The sequence below is a fragment of the Chrysochloris asiatica genome, unplaced genomic scaffold (genome assembly GCF_000296735.1).
Source record: "Chrysochloris asiatica unplaced genomic scaffold, ChrAsi1.0 scaffold00068, whole genome shotgun sequence".
In the NCBI taxonomy this organism is placed as follows: domain Eukaryota; kingdom Metazoa; phylum Chordata; class Mammalia; order Afrosoricida; family Chrysochloridae; genus Chrysochloris; species Chrysochloris asiatica.
The window spans coordinates 13,098,057-13,112,234 of record NW_006408586.1 but is presented as its reverse complement, the minus strand read 5'-3'; the positions used below and the strand labels follow the sequence as shown (position 1 = coordinate 13,112,234).

The 14,178-nt window shown below is 36.3% G+C and overlaps 1 pseudogene; it reads left to right on the top strand.

Annotated features, from left to right (window-relative positions):
• Positions 1 to 1,046: 1,046 nt before the first annotated feature.
• Positions 1,047 to 1,618, top strand: LOC102820397 (annotated as a pseudogene).
• The last annotated feature ends 12,560 nt before the right edge of the window (positions 1,619 to 14,178 follow it).

The following is a 14,178-nucleotide window of genomic DNA, read 5'->3' as shown; positions in this document are numbered from 1 at the left end:
CTGTAAATCTTTACGGGAACAGAAAGACTTATCTTTCTCCTACAGAACAGCTGGTAGTTTCGAACTGCTGACTTTAAGGTTCGCAGCCCGATTTGTAACAACTACACTACCAGAGCTCCTTTGATATCATATTTTATAATATTATATACAAATAAAAAGACTATAACAAAAAGTCCTAGTTAAAAAAAACAAACAAAAAAAACAACAGGCTTTCAATGTAAACACTAGTTAATTATGGAAATAGTTAACACTAGGATTTTTTTTATGCTTAGGTAATTTTTCAAGTATTTTTTAACTTGAATTTTGTCTGTTAATTGTGTTAGAGAACTAAGAATAACTGTAAAAACGAATGCAATCATTCCATTTTACAGTTGAGTCAATTAGAAACTTATAGAGCTCTGGTAGCGTAGTGGTTACGAATCGGGCTGTGAGCCGCAAGGTCAGCAGTTTGAAACTACCAGCTCTTCCGCGGGAGAAAGATGAGGCTTTCTGCTCCCGTAAAGATTTCCAGCCTCGGAAACCCTGTACAGGGTCGCTATGCGTTGGAATCGACTTCACGACACATAACAACAACAACAACATTAGTCATATTGGAGTCCTGGTGAGGCACTATAAGATAAACAACTGGACCACACCAACCACAAGGTTGGTGGTTCAAAATCATCTGCTGCTCCTTGGAAACCATATACAGGGTGGCTATGAGTTGGAACCAACTCGGTGGCACTTAACAACAACAAAAAATATTAGTCAAATCACTCCAGTGATGCCAATAAAAAATATGGAAGATTTTTATTATCAAATATACAGTCAAGATGTATTGATAATTATTGGTGATTGGAATTCACAGTTAGAAACAAGAAATATCAAATATAGTTAGCTCTCAATATCTGTGTGTTCCACATCAGCAAGCGGATTCAACCAACATAAGGATCAAAAATAATATGGAGGTGGATGACAAAAAACAGTAATTAAGTGGTCAAAGCAATCCATCAAAGGCTAAGAGGAATATTGCCCCCCAAATCCCTGTGTAATCATTGAAGCAGCCAATGCCGAAATGCAATCAGCAGCCCCAGCCTCCACCACCACAGCCCCCATTGCCAGAGTGTGAAGAGACTGGAGATGAGGACTACGGGAATTCCATCAGACCATCAGACTTCTGGGTCCTCCCCACCATTGGCCAATGGAAAGCCTGGTGACCCCAAGTCAGCTCTTCACAGAGGTCTTCCAGGATCAAGTGGACCATTGATTCTACCACTGCTGAGTCTCCCACCTCCTCCCTGGAATAGAGGCCCAATACGAAGAGGCCTAGGTCCCAGGTTCGGCCCATATGGTCATGGTTGGTGGGGCATCAATGCTGAACCTCGTTTTACAGTACCAGGTCATGGGGCCCCCTCAAAGAGCAGAGAAGCCCTCAAAGTCTCAAAAGCTGGTCTTTCATCAAGAACACCTGTCCACCTTAGATGGACCCCAGGTTATGGAAGACAAATCCAACCGTCTCATCTGCCGACACTTTGCCAAAAAGGGCCACTGTCGATATGAAGACTTCTTTGCCTTCTACCACCCAGGAGTGAATGGCCCTCCTCTGTGCGACTGTGCCTTCCCATCCAGGCTAGAATGAAGCCTCTGGAATCTAGCAGCCGAAATTTCCCTGTGGCCCTGTGATGGCTCCTCTGAAGCTCCCTGTTTGGGGTCCAGCGTTGTGTTTCTTCACTGATGTGCACTGTGCACTCTTCTGATCCGGCTTCAAGAGACTCGCCTTGGAGACCCCAGCTGTGCTCCCCTCAGCTGCCTCCCTGCCCACCCTCCTTACCAAATGACTGCTGAACAGGAAATCATGTTGGTGCTCTTTCTAGTGCATCTGTCCACCCATACTCAGTATTGCCTTCAACTCCTGAGAGCCCTGGAGCTGTTTACCTATTATTCCCTTCTTCTAGCTGTTTGTTTGAAGCTTTTTTTTATGTGACTCCCCTGCCCCCAATCTTGTCATCTACTCTGAAATTCACCAGGTTACCTGGCCTGGGATCCCTGAGGTGAGAGATTGGTACGGAGTTACTCCCCTGGAAGGCCACTCTCCTGACTTTTGGATTTTGTAGTTTCTGTGTCAGTAGCATGATCCCCATTGCTATAGTCTGTGACCACCGTTGTTGTTGTTGTTGTCAGGTGCCATCGAGTCGGAACCGACTCATAGCAACCCCATGCACAGCAGAACGAAACAATGTCCAATCCTGGGCCAACCTCACTACCGCTGTCACACTTGACACCATCAGTGATGCCACCTGGCTGATCCATCTCTTTGGGGGTCTTCCTCTTTTTCTTTGACCCTCCATCTTACTCAGCATGACATCCTTCTCCAGCGACTGTTCTCTCCTGACAATATGTCCAAAGTATGAGAGACGAAGCTTAGCCATCTTGGCCTCCAAGGAGCACTCTGGCTGCACTTCTTCCAAAATAGATCTATTGGTTCTTTTGGCAGTCCATGGCACTTTTAGTATTCTCCTCCAACACCACAACTCAAAGGCATCAATTCTTCTACGGTCTTCCTTATTCACTGTCCAGCTTTCACATCCATATGAGGTTATTGAAAATACCATGGCTTGGGTCAGGCACACCTTAGTCCTTAAGCTGACATCTCTGCTCTTCAACACTTTAAAAAGTTCCTGTGCAGCAGATTTGCCCAATGCAATACGTCATCTGAGCTCTTAACTGCTGCTTCCAAGAGTGTTGACAGTTGATCCAAGAAGAATGAAGTCCTTGACAACTTCAATCTTTTCTCCATTGATAAGAATGTTGTTTATTGGTCCAGTGGTGAGGATTTTTGTTTTTCTGACATTGAGATGCAACCCATACCGAAGGCTGTGTTCTTTGATCTTCATCAGTAAATGTTTCAAGTCCTCTTCACTTTCAGCAAGCAAGGTTGTATCATCTGCATATCACAGGTTGTTGATGAGTCTTCCTCCAATCTTGATGCCACATTTTTCTTCATAGAACCCAGCTTCTCGTATTATTTGCTCAGCATACAGGTTGAATAAGTATTGTGAAAGAACACAACCTTGTCGCACACCTTTCCCAATTTTAAAACATTCTGTGTTCCCATGTTCTGTTTGAACAACTGCTTCTTGGTCCAGAAGTACAATTGGTTTGTGAAATTGTGCATCTCCTCAGTAGCCTTTTTCAGTGTTTGTGGCATTTGTGGCTTCCCAACACTGGCATACATGTTCTGCCAGAATATTAAGGCTCTTGATGCCCTCAAGACTTTCCCCATCTCCCAATATGGGAGAATCATGCAACTTTCCAAGACACTGCTTCCCTGGTCCTTCCTTTTCTTTTCCCAGTGTTGGTTATCTGGGTCTATCAGACCCACAGAACATATTGTAAAGCCTCTGCAGGGCCCATTGTTGTTAGACTATGTCAATATGAGGTCACCAGCCCTTTCATTTGAATTCTGTGAATCTCCACCTGACCTATATTCTGGATGAATCTGAACAGTACTGTTGTCCTCTTCTAACCTTCTTCCCCTCCATCCCTGGCACTGGTTGTTTTCTGTGAAAACGGCAGCGAACAGACACAATTTTGAACTGCTCTGAGGAAATGAGACAGGATTTGTGTGGCCAAGAGGGAAATATGAGAGTCGTTGGAAAACTGAGAATGACTTTTTTTATAAACTTAATGCCAAAAGACAATAGAAAATGATTTTTTTTTATGTAAGTAATAAATTCAGTGGGGGGAAAAAGAAAAAAAAGACTAAGAGGATGAATAGAGTGCTATATCCATAGCATTTTCATTGTATTTGGTGTAAGTAACTAGAGATGATTTAAAGCCAATGGGAGGATTTCTAAAATATATGCAAGACTATGGAATTTTCTATAAGGAATTTGAGCATCCTTGGGTTTTGATGCCTGCAGGGGTGGACAGGAGGTGGAAGATGCCAATCCCCAATAATAGCCAAGAGATGTATGTATTTGGAAATATGGTCTCCATGACAAAAATAGTATTGAAGATTGAATGACAGAACTTTGCAAGACCAACTATTTATTGGAAATTCAAGTTTCCTACAGTATATGAAAGTAAAGGCTTCCTATGGAAACTTTTAAAAGCTAAAATGGTGTAAATTAGTAATTAACATAAACATTTATAGGAAAACTGTTAGAGCATTCCCAGACCCAATAATAATAATAATAATAATAATAATAATAATAAAACCTACGCAATCATAGCAAATAACACATAAAATTTAATATAACATTAACATATAGTAAAGGCAAAAACTATATGTTAAAACATAGCCTCTATGTTAAAACATAGCCTCTCTAAAATAATATGTATACAATGTAGTTCTGGGGAAAGAAACTTGACAATGCCACACTCACTGCCCAAAATGTGTCCTGCCTCTAATGGCTTGCTCCAAATCAAATACTGACCCATTGAACATTACTTTTGCTTTTTAAAAATAAAAGTGAAAATATTTTTTGGACTTCTTTCAATCAGTGAAAACAGGTCATAATATATGTGTTTCATAAAAATGAAGTAGCATAAAAAGTGCACTTCCAAATGCAATCAATGCCTGTTCCTTCTCTCAACAACGTAAATGACAACTATACATGAATTACACAGGAATCAAATCAAGAAGATCAGTGGAAGGAGACTATGAAAAAGCTAATTTTCATCAGTCAGAGTAAGATCAGAGGCTTAATGCAGAAAAAAATCATCAATTATTCATATGCAAGTTCAAGCTGAAGCTGAAGAAAATTAAAACAAGTTCACAAAAGGCAAAGTACAACCTTGAGTACATTCTAGTTGAATATAAAATCCATTTAAAAAATAACTTTGAAGCATTAAATACAAATGACCAAAGGTTAGATAAGTTGTGGAATGACATTAAAGCCATTATACATGAAAAAAGCAAAAGGCAGTAGAAAGAAAAATAGAAAGACCAAAATGAATGTCAGAAGGGACTCTGAAATTTGCTCTTGACTATAGAGTAACTAAAGATAGTGAACACAAATAATTTAAAAAGCTGGACGTATTTCAAAGAGCAGCTGAATAAGACCAATATGCCCAACATGACTGTATTATAATGAAATGCACAAAGACCTTGAGTGCAACACCAAAATGGAAGAACAAACTTGGAATTTCTCAATCTAAAAGAAATGAACAAAAAATATTAGACTCAAGATGCAAAAATGAAGGATTCTATGAGCAAGATACTGAATGACACAGGAAACTGAGAAGATGGAAGGAGTACACAGAGTCACTGTACCAAAAAAAAAAAAATTGGCTGATGTTTAACTATTTCAAAAGGTACTATATGATCAAGAACCAATGGTCCTGAAAGAATAAGTCAAAGTTACACTGAAGATATTAGTGAAAAACAAAGCCCCAGGAATTTACAGAATATAAATTGGGATATTTCAGTGAATGGATTCAAGGCTTGGATCATTCATTTGTGTTTGCCAAGATATTTGGAAAACAATTAGTGAAACAATCATTCAAAAAAAAAAAAAGAGAGATCCAACAGAATCCAGAAATAATTAAACAATATCATGCATACTACATACAAGTAATTTTTTTCTAATAATATTTCAAAACTGTTAGCAGTTGTACATTGACAGGGAACTGTCACAAATTCAAGCTGGATTCAGAATAGATTGCTGATATCCCATGGATCTTGACTGAAAACAAAGAATATCAGAAAGACATTTACCTGTGTTTTATTAACTATGCACAGGCATTAAGCTGTATTGATCAATTTATGGATAATATTGGGAAGAATGGGTATGCCAGAACATTGTACTCATTGTACTCATTCATTGTATTCATGCAGATACTATATATATACCAATAGGCAATTGTTTGAATAGAACAAGAGAACACATCATGGTTTAAAATCAGGAAAGTTGTACAGCAAAGTTGAGACATTTAACCATATTTATTCAATCTGTATATTGAGTAAATAATATGAGAAGCTGGACTATATGAAGAAAAACATGGCATTACAATTGAAGTAAGATTCATTAACAACCTGGTTGTTCATGAATGCAGATAAGGCAACCTGGTTGGCTCAAACAATTAGCTTAAACATAACAAGAATTGCGAGGGCAATGAAGAACCAAGTGTTTTCATTCTGTTGTCCATAGAATTCCTATGAATTAGAACCAACTTAAAGGAGTCCTGGTGTGGCATTGTTGGATAAGCACTGGATCCCAGGTCAGTTTGAATTACACAGTTGGTGGTTCAAACTCATCATTTGCTCTTCGGGAACTCTATCCAGGATCTCTATGAGTCGGAACTGATTTGATAGCACTTAACAACAACAACAAACAACAACAATAACAATAATGGTCAAGAATTGTTCCATGATGTTCAACCTGGATGTTCAACCAACTATTTCAACTATTTCAGTTCCTGGAAATGTAGTCTTTTCTAATGATAAATTTCTCTTACTCCTCTTTTTAAAAAAATAAATAAATAAAAGATCATCATCATTCAAAGGAGTATTTGACAAATAAGAATTTCAGGCACAAATTCAGATTTACACAAGATGATTTTCTCTTTCTAAATTTAGGACTTCAGATGTGGCACTATAGGATAATTGTAGGACTGCAAGGTCAGTTTGAACCAAAAGGTCCATGGTTCAATTGCTCCTTGGAAACCCCACACCGGATCTCTATGAGTTAGAACCAACTAGATAGCACTTAACAACAATATATTTAGTTGAATCAATTTATTTTTCTTTTTAATTTAAAATTTTCATTGTTTCGAATGGTTAAAGTTTGAAATCTTATCTACTGACTAAAATTGTAAACATTTATATGGCATAAAGCTTAATTTTGTTAATTTCCCTTTTTTGACCCTACAGAGGAAAAGAGTAAAATACAAAGCAAAGCACAAGAAAAATCCTACTGAAAAGTGTCTGCAAACAAAAATTCCACAATTCAATATGAAAGATAACATCTTATACCCACATATGTGTGAATGTTACGTATGTTCATGTAGAAGGGTGAGTAAAAAATGTTTCAACAAAATCATAAAATCTGTTATTAAACAAATATATCAAAATGTGAGGTTATTATTTCTTGACATATCCTCTATACAGGTTTACACACTTCTGAAGGCATTATCTTCATCTCTCTAACCCTTTCCCAAAGAATTCTGCATTGCTCAAGTTACACTACCTTAAAATGGCAGTCTGAACATTCTGGAGGGACTCAAATTGTGTTCTTAAAAAAAAAATTTCTGAAGGGGCAATATCAGGTCTGTAGGGTGGATATTATGTCCTCATGGTCATCCTGGTCCTTGAGAATATCTTTTAAGATTAACTTTTTGAGTTATCAGCAATAGTCACCAGCACCTTCTGAGATAATCTCACAGTCTTGAATTTTCCTGGACCAAAATATAATCTGAAAAACCACTCTTTTGATTGGATCTTTTTAATAAAGGAACTTGAATGAAATTAAGATAAGTGTATTAACTGATAGAACTTGTCTACAGGCATCTACAGATAGCAAATACATGTTTATGCACATTTTGTTTGGGATAAACCTGTACATGTATGAATTAGAATACTAGTTGCCATACATTTTTACTTACCCTCATGTATTCCAACTAAGAGAGTGATTTGATTTCATATGTTAAAAGTATCATAACAGAAAGCAGTCTTGTGCAGTACCCAGATGGTTATAATTACTTCAGGTTCCTTTTGCTCTACTAACACATTAGGCTTCAGCAGAAACTATTGCACCTCTCCTTCTGAAGCTTTGTCTAATTAAGCAGCAGATCTACAAGAGATGCAATTCCAGACTAAAGATTCTAGTCTGTTTTCATATTTCTGACAATCTGCTCTTCAAATAACAGACAGGAAAATATGCATTGAACACTGTGCAGTGAAGTATATAATTCCTGGATTATTAAACTTTGGAGAATCCTTGGGGCCCTTCATCCACGCTGCAAAAAAACACTGTGCACATGGAATTTTCTATCCATGTGGACAGTTTTTAGCTAGGAAAGACTGGTTGTGATGGAAGTTTTCCTACTGTATAGTCTCTGTTTTCTAAGTAAATAAAACCATTTTCACTATTGTCAATGCCATGTATATGCCTCATATGTACAACTTGATCAAAACAAATGGACATAACAACCATGGATTGGTTGGTCCACTTGGCAAAATTCTCAATCCAGTACTCTGGTAGGTCCTTGGGATCTAGAGATAGACTACATCTACATTTCTTCTAGCATTCCTCTTTTCAAAACAAAACAAAAAAGAGCTGTAAGATGACATTATAAAACCAAATTCTGAAAAATGACCTTAAAAGAGGGCTGGTAGAAGCAGTCATAAAATCTTCAGTAAAGGAGATGTGGACTTGGGGTAAAAATGACAGTTAAAATAAGTTAAAAAAATGAAAATGCTTGGAAACATGCTTCCAAAGGTTTGTGAAATACAGTATCACTTAATATATTTATCAAGGAGCTCTGGTAGCATAGTAGTTACGAATCGGGCTGCGAACTTTCAGGCCAGCAAGTTCGAAACTATCAGCAGCTCCACGGGAGAAAGATGAGGCGTTCTGCTCCCGTAAAGATTTACAGCCTCGGAAACCCTGTACAGGGTCGCTATGGGTCGGAACCGACTCGACAGCACTTAACAACAACAACAATATATTTATCAATTTATACTAAGAAAATACAGAATAACAAAGAAAGTTTGGAAAGATATAAAAATAAATTAAGTACTACTTTGGTTTCAAAAAGTAAAAGCATTGTGAATTGGATTATATTATTAAGGAATTGGCTCAGAGTATAGCACTGAGAAGTAAACAAATGCTTAATAACAAGAATCATTAAGCGAAACAAATGAAAACTTCTTATGCTGGAAATTTTTCTATCTAACAGGAACTCAAGAAAAGAAGAAACAGTGGAATGAAATTATTAGAAAAATAATGGCTTAGAATTTTCCTAACTTGAAGATAGTCATGCAGGTAGAGTAAATTTATACTTACTCAACTTTGTGGAACTGTATAACACTAATGAAAGAAAGAAGTTCTTTAAAATCATCAATTAGAAAATACAGGTTACACACTTACCTGCACAAAATAACAATTACTGTGAAAGCAGAGTTCTTGCTTGAGCATTAAGTAAAAACAAAACAAAAACAAAAAAACACACTGGAATAATTGCTTCAAAGTTTGGAGTACAAATGACATTGATTTCAAATTCCACACACAGCCGGGTTATCATTAAAATGCAAAGTCTAGTGTCCTTTGTCACCCATAGGCCCCTGTGAAAGAGTTATGGAACAATTTATTTCAGTATAAAGTAATGTATATGAGGAATTCCAAAGATAATTTTAAGCAAAAATAAGAGTAAAATATTATAGGAAAGTATTTTAGATATGTAGTGTTGTTATAACAGAAATACCACAAGTGAGTAGTTTAAACCAATAAAAACTTAGTTTCTCACAGTTAAGAGGCTCAAAGTCTGAATTCAAGGCACTAGCTACAAGGGAAATCTTGTTATTATTATTAAGTACCATTGACTTTGTGGTTATCAGCACAGTGCTTTTTAATTTCTTTCATTCGCTCCTTGATGATCATCATGTGGTATGGCATCTATCTTTCCCATAACTATGCTGCCTTAATCAGTTCTTTTTGCATCTCAAAAGAGATTAATTCAAGATACACTCTATACTAACATTGTTGCTATTAAGTGCCCTCCAGTCGGTTCCAAATCATAGCAATCTTTTATAGATCTCCAAGGAGCAACTGGTGAATTCCAACCATAGCCTTTGCGGTTAGCAGTCCAGTGTTTATCCTGAAGTGCCACACCTACACTAATACTGCCTCATTAATATAACAAAGAAAACGTATTGCCAAATGATATTATAGGTGCTGTGGCTGTGATTTATGGGCTAGACTGCAAAGTCGGTTTGAACCTCAAGGTTGGTGGTTCAAGCTCACCAGCCCCTCCCTGGAAACTCTATATAGTGTCACTGTGGGTCAGAACTGACTCGATGGCACTTAACAACAACAATTGTGGTTAGGATTTACAATACATATGTTGGGAATCACAGTTTAATCACATAACAGTTCAGTCACTCCTCAGAAACTCTTAAAGGGTCTCTATGAGACTGAAGGACTCACAGGCACTTAACAACACCAACAAGTACAATTATAATTTCATTGTGCTTTTCAAAAAGGAAAATAACAAATTGTTGCTGCTGTTAAGTATCACTGATTTTCTGGTTAGCAGTCCAGTGCTTATCCTATAATGCCACACCAGGACTCCTACTCAAAAATAAATAACAATAAATAAAGGAGAAGAAGTGACTTGTTGTTAGTTAAAGCAGACTAACTTCATCATTATAGTTTATAGGAGAAAACAAATACTGAATACCTTAATCAATGTTAGAAAAATGTGAAAGAGTTTCAAAAATTCATTAAAAAATCTGAATTAAAAAACAATGGAATTTTTTCATGAACTTAAAAAAATTTCCTCACATAAAGTTAATTATTAATATTATTAAGTACCTTCAAGTTTGTTTTGACTCATAGCAAATGTGTATAACATTTCTGAGGAGCAGGTGGTGAGTTTGAACTGCCAACCTTGGGATTGAAACCAACCTAATGGCTCAGTTCTTATCATATAGTGACACAGTAGGACTCCAAAAATTAATTATGGACATTAGATTGTAAAGGCTATTATTGAAAGACTGTATCTAATGATATGGCATATCTTAACCAGAAGAAACAATTGAAACGTCCATTACTAATCAGAATACAAATGTACCAAGCACTAATCTAGTAACACTAATTCTGAATAATTGTCAAAAATAAAATGAAATGCATAAAGATCTATATCGTATGTAATTTTGGATATAGGTATTTTGAGGTAGTCAGATATTTTTTAATCCAACAATCATATGTCAGAAATGGCTTATTTAAGGAGAATGGAATCACATTTATCATCAAAAAGAACACTTCTAGATCTATCCTGAAATTCAATGCTGTCAGTGATAGGATAACATCCATACACATACATGGAAGGACAGTTAATATGACTATTATTCAAATTTACACATCAACCAGCTCTGCAAGCATAGTGGTAACAGTCATGCTGCTAACCTCAAGGTCAGCAGTCTTAAACTACCAGCTGATCCATGGGAGAAACATGAGGCTTTCTGCCCCATCAAGATTTACAGCCTTGGAAACCCTGTACAGGGTTTCTATGAGTCAGAACTGACTCCACAGCACACCAACACCACCTTTAAAGTCAAAGTTGAAGAAACTGAAGATTTTTACAAATTTATGTTGTCTGAAATTGATCAAACATGAAATCCAGATATGTTGATAATTATTGGTGATTTAATGTGAAAGTTGGAAATAAAGTAAACTATGGCCTTGACTGAAAAAAGGATGGAGATTTCATCACAGAACTTTGCAAGACCAACTTATCCAATGCAAAAACAAATTTTCAGGACATAAATGCTGATTATATGGATTGCATCTCAATGTAAAGAAAACAAAAATCCTCATCACTTGACCAATAAACAACATTCTTATCAACGGAGTAAAGATTGAAGTTGTCAAGGACATCATTCTTCTTGGATCAACTATCAGCACTCATGGAAGCAGCAGTCAAGATATCAAATGACGTAGTACATTAAGCAAATCTGCTCCACAAGACCTTTTTAAAGTGTTGAAGAGCAAAGATGTCAACTTGAGGATTAAGATGCACCTGACCCAAGCCATGGTATTTTCAATAACCTCATATGCATGTGAAAACTGGACAATGAATAAGGAAGACCATAGAAGAATTGATGCTTTTGAGTTATGGTGTTGGAGGAGAATATTGTATACCATGGACTGCCAAAAGAACAAACATATCTGTGTTAGAAGAAGTGCAGCCAGAGTGCTCCTCAGAGGCCAGGATGGCCAAACTTTCTCTCTCATACTTTAGACATATTGTCAGGAGGGCCCAGTCACTGGAGAAGGATATCATGTTTGGTAAGCTGGAGGGTCAGAGAAAAAGAGGAAGACCCCCAGCGAGATGGATTGGCAAAGTGGCAGCATCAGTGGGCTCAAGTGTGGCAACAATTGTGAGGTTGGCCCAGGACCAGACAGTGTTTCGTTCTGTTGTGCAAAGGGTCTCTATGAGTCGGTACCTATTCAATGGCACTTAACAATTACAACAAATACACATGGATATTGCCATACATGACACACATCAATCAATCAAATATATCTGCTATAAGAGATGTTATGTTCAGTCAGAACAAGGCTAGAGACATGTGGAACAGACCATCAATTCATATGCAAGTTTGAGTTGAACAGAAGAAAATTAAAACAAGTCCATGAAAGTGAAGGTAAGGTACTGAGTATATCTTACCTGAATTCAGAAACCATTTCAAGAATACATTTGTTATACTGAATATTAATGACCAAAGACCATGCAAGTTGTGAGATGATATGCAAGATATCATACAAAGCAAAAGATCACAAAAAATATAGATAAAGAAATAAAATTATAAATTAAAAGTATCAAATTATAAATTAATGTCAAAAAGACTGAAATTTGCTTTAAAATAGTATATCTAACATTAAAGAAAGAAATGATGAATTAAAAGAGTTGAAGAGAAGATTTCAAATGGCAGCTCAAGAAGGCAAAATAAAGTATTTAATAAAATTTGCAAAACCTTGGAGTTAGAAAATATGAAGAACATGATATTAGGACTCCAGGAAGATTCAATAGCAATCTGTGATATACAGATGGCACAACCTTGCTTGTTGAAAGTGAAGAGGACTTGATGCTCTTACAGGTGGATATCAAAGACTACAGTTTTCAGTATGGATTATACTTCAATATAAAGAACCAAAAAGTCCTCACAACTGGACCAATGGACAATATGATAAATGGGGAAAAAATGAAATTATCAAACATTTTATTGTACTTGAATCTACAGTCAATTTACATGGAAACACAGTCAGGAATCAAATGACATAGTGCATTGTACAAAATTTGCTGCAAACACCTCTTTAAAGTATTAAAAAGCAAAGGTGTCACTTTGAAAACTAAGGAGTTCCTGACCCAAGCTATAGCATTTTTAAGCACCTCATATACATGCAGAAACCTGGACAATGAATAAGGAAAACCACAGAAGAATTGATGATTTTAAATTATTTGTGTTGGGGAAGAATATTTGAAAGACCATGAACGGCAGGTAGAATAAAAACAAATGACATGGAAGAAATGTAGCCATTACGTGCCAGGATGGCAAGACTTCAGCTCACATACTTTTGACATGTTGTCAGGAGGGACCAGTCCTTTGAGAAAGGCATCATGCAAATAAAGTGGTTGTTGGTGGTGATAAGTGCCATTGCATCTGTTCTGACTCAGAGTGATCCTATAAAGGGTTTCCATTGAGCGTCTGGTGAGCTTAAGGTTCTAAACTGACCTTGTAGCCCAGTGTGTTAACCCACAGAGACACACCAGGACTCCTGTAAAGTAGTAGAGAGATAAAAGAGAAAGTCCCTCAACAAGATAAATTGACATAATGACTGAAACTGGATTCAAACATAGCAACAATTTTGCTAATGGTAATGGACCAGGCAGTGTTTTGTTCGACTGTACAGAGGGTTTTACAGTGAGTTCAAACCCTATGTACAATAGACTAATTAGCACCTAATAACAACAACTTTATATATAATCTATACATATATTCCACCAAAAATTATACATAAACAAAATAATCCATTAATGACAATGATCAATTACTATATTCTTTTAAAATTTCTTTCAGGAAAAGTCAATGACAAGTTACATAATAATTCTTTTTTTATTTTCAGTAATACTTATTCATTATCTTTGGATTGCACAATCATCTAATTTTAACAATAAAATAGTAGATGACACATATGAACTAAATTACAGTTTATTAGGAAAGAGATTTTATTTTGTTCACACAATTGCATAAATATAATTCTAATGTGTATAGACAAGGAAAGTAGTGGTAGTGTTGTAGAATATTTCAGAATAAGAAAGAAAGGAGATATTTTACTTAACTAATATTTACTCTTTAAAAATGTATATTGTAAACTCTAGAGAAATTATTTGAAGAATGATTGATTCGAGGATGGGAATCAGAAATACACAATATAACTTTGGAGTATCTTGCAATGTGAGATAGTAAGG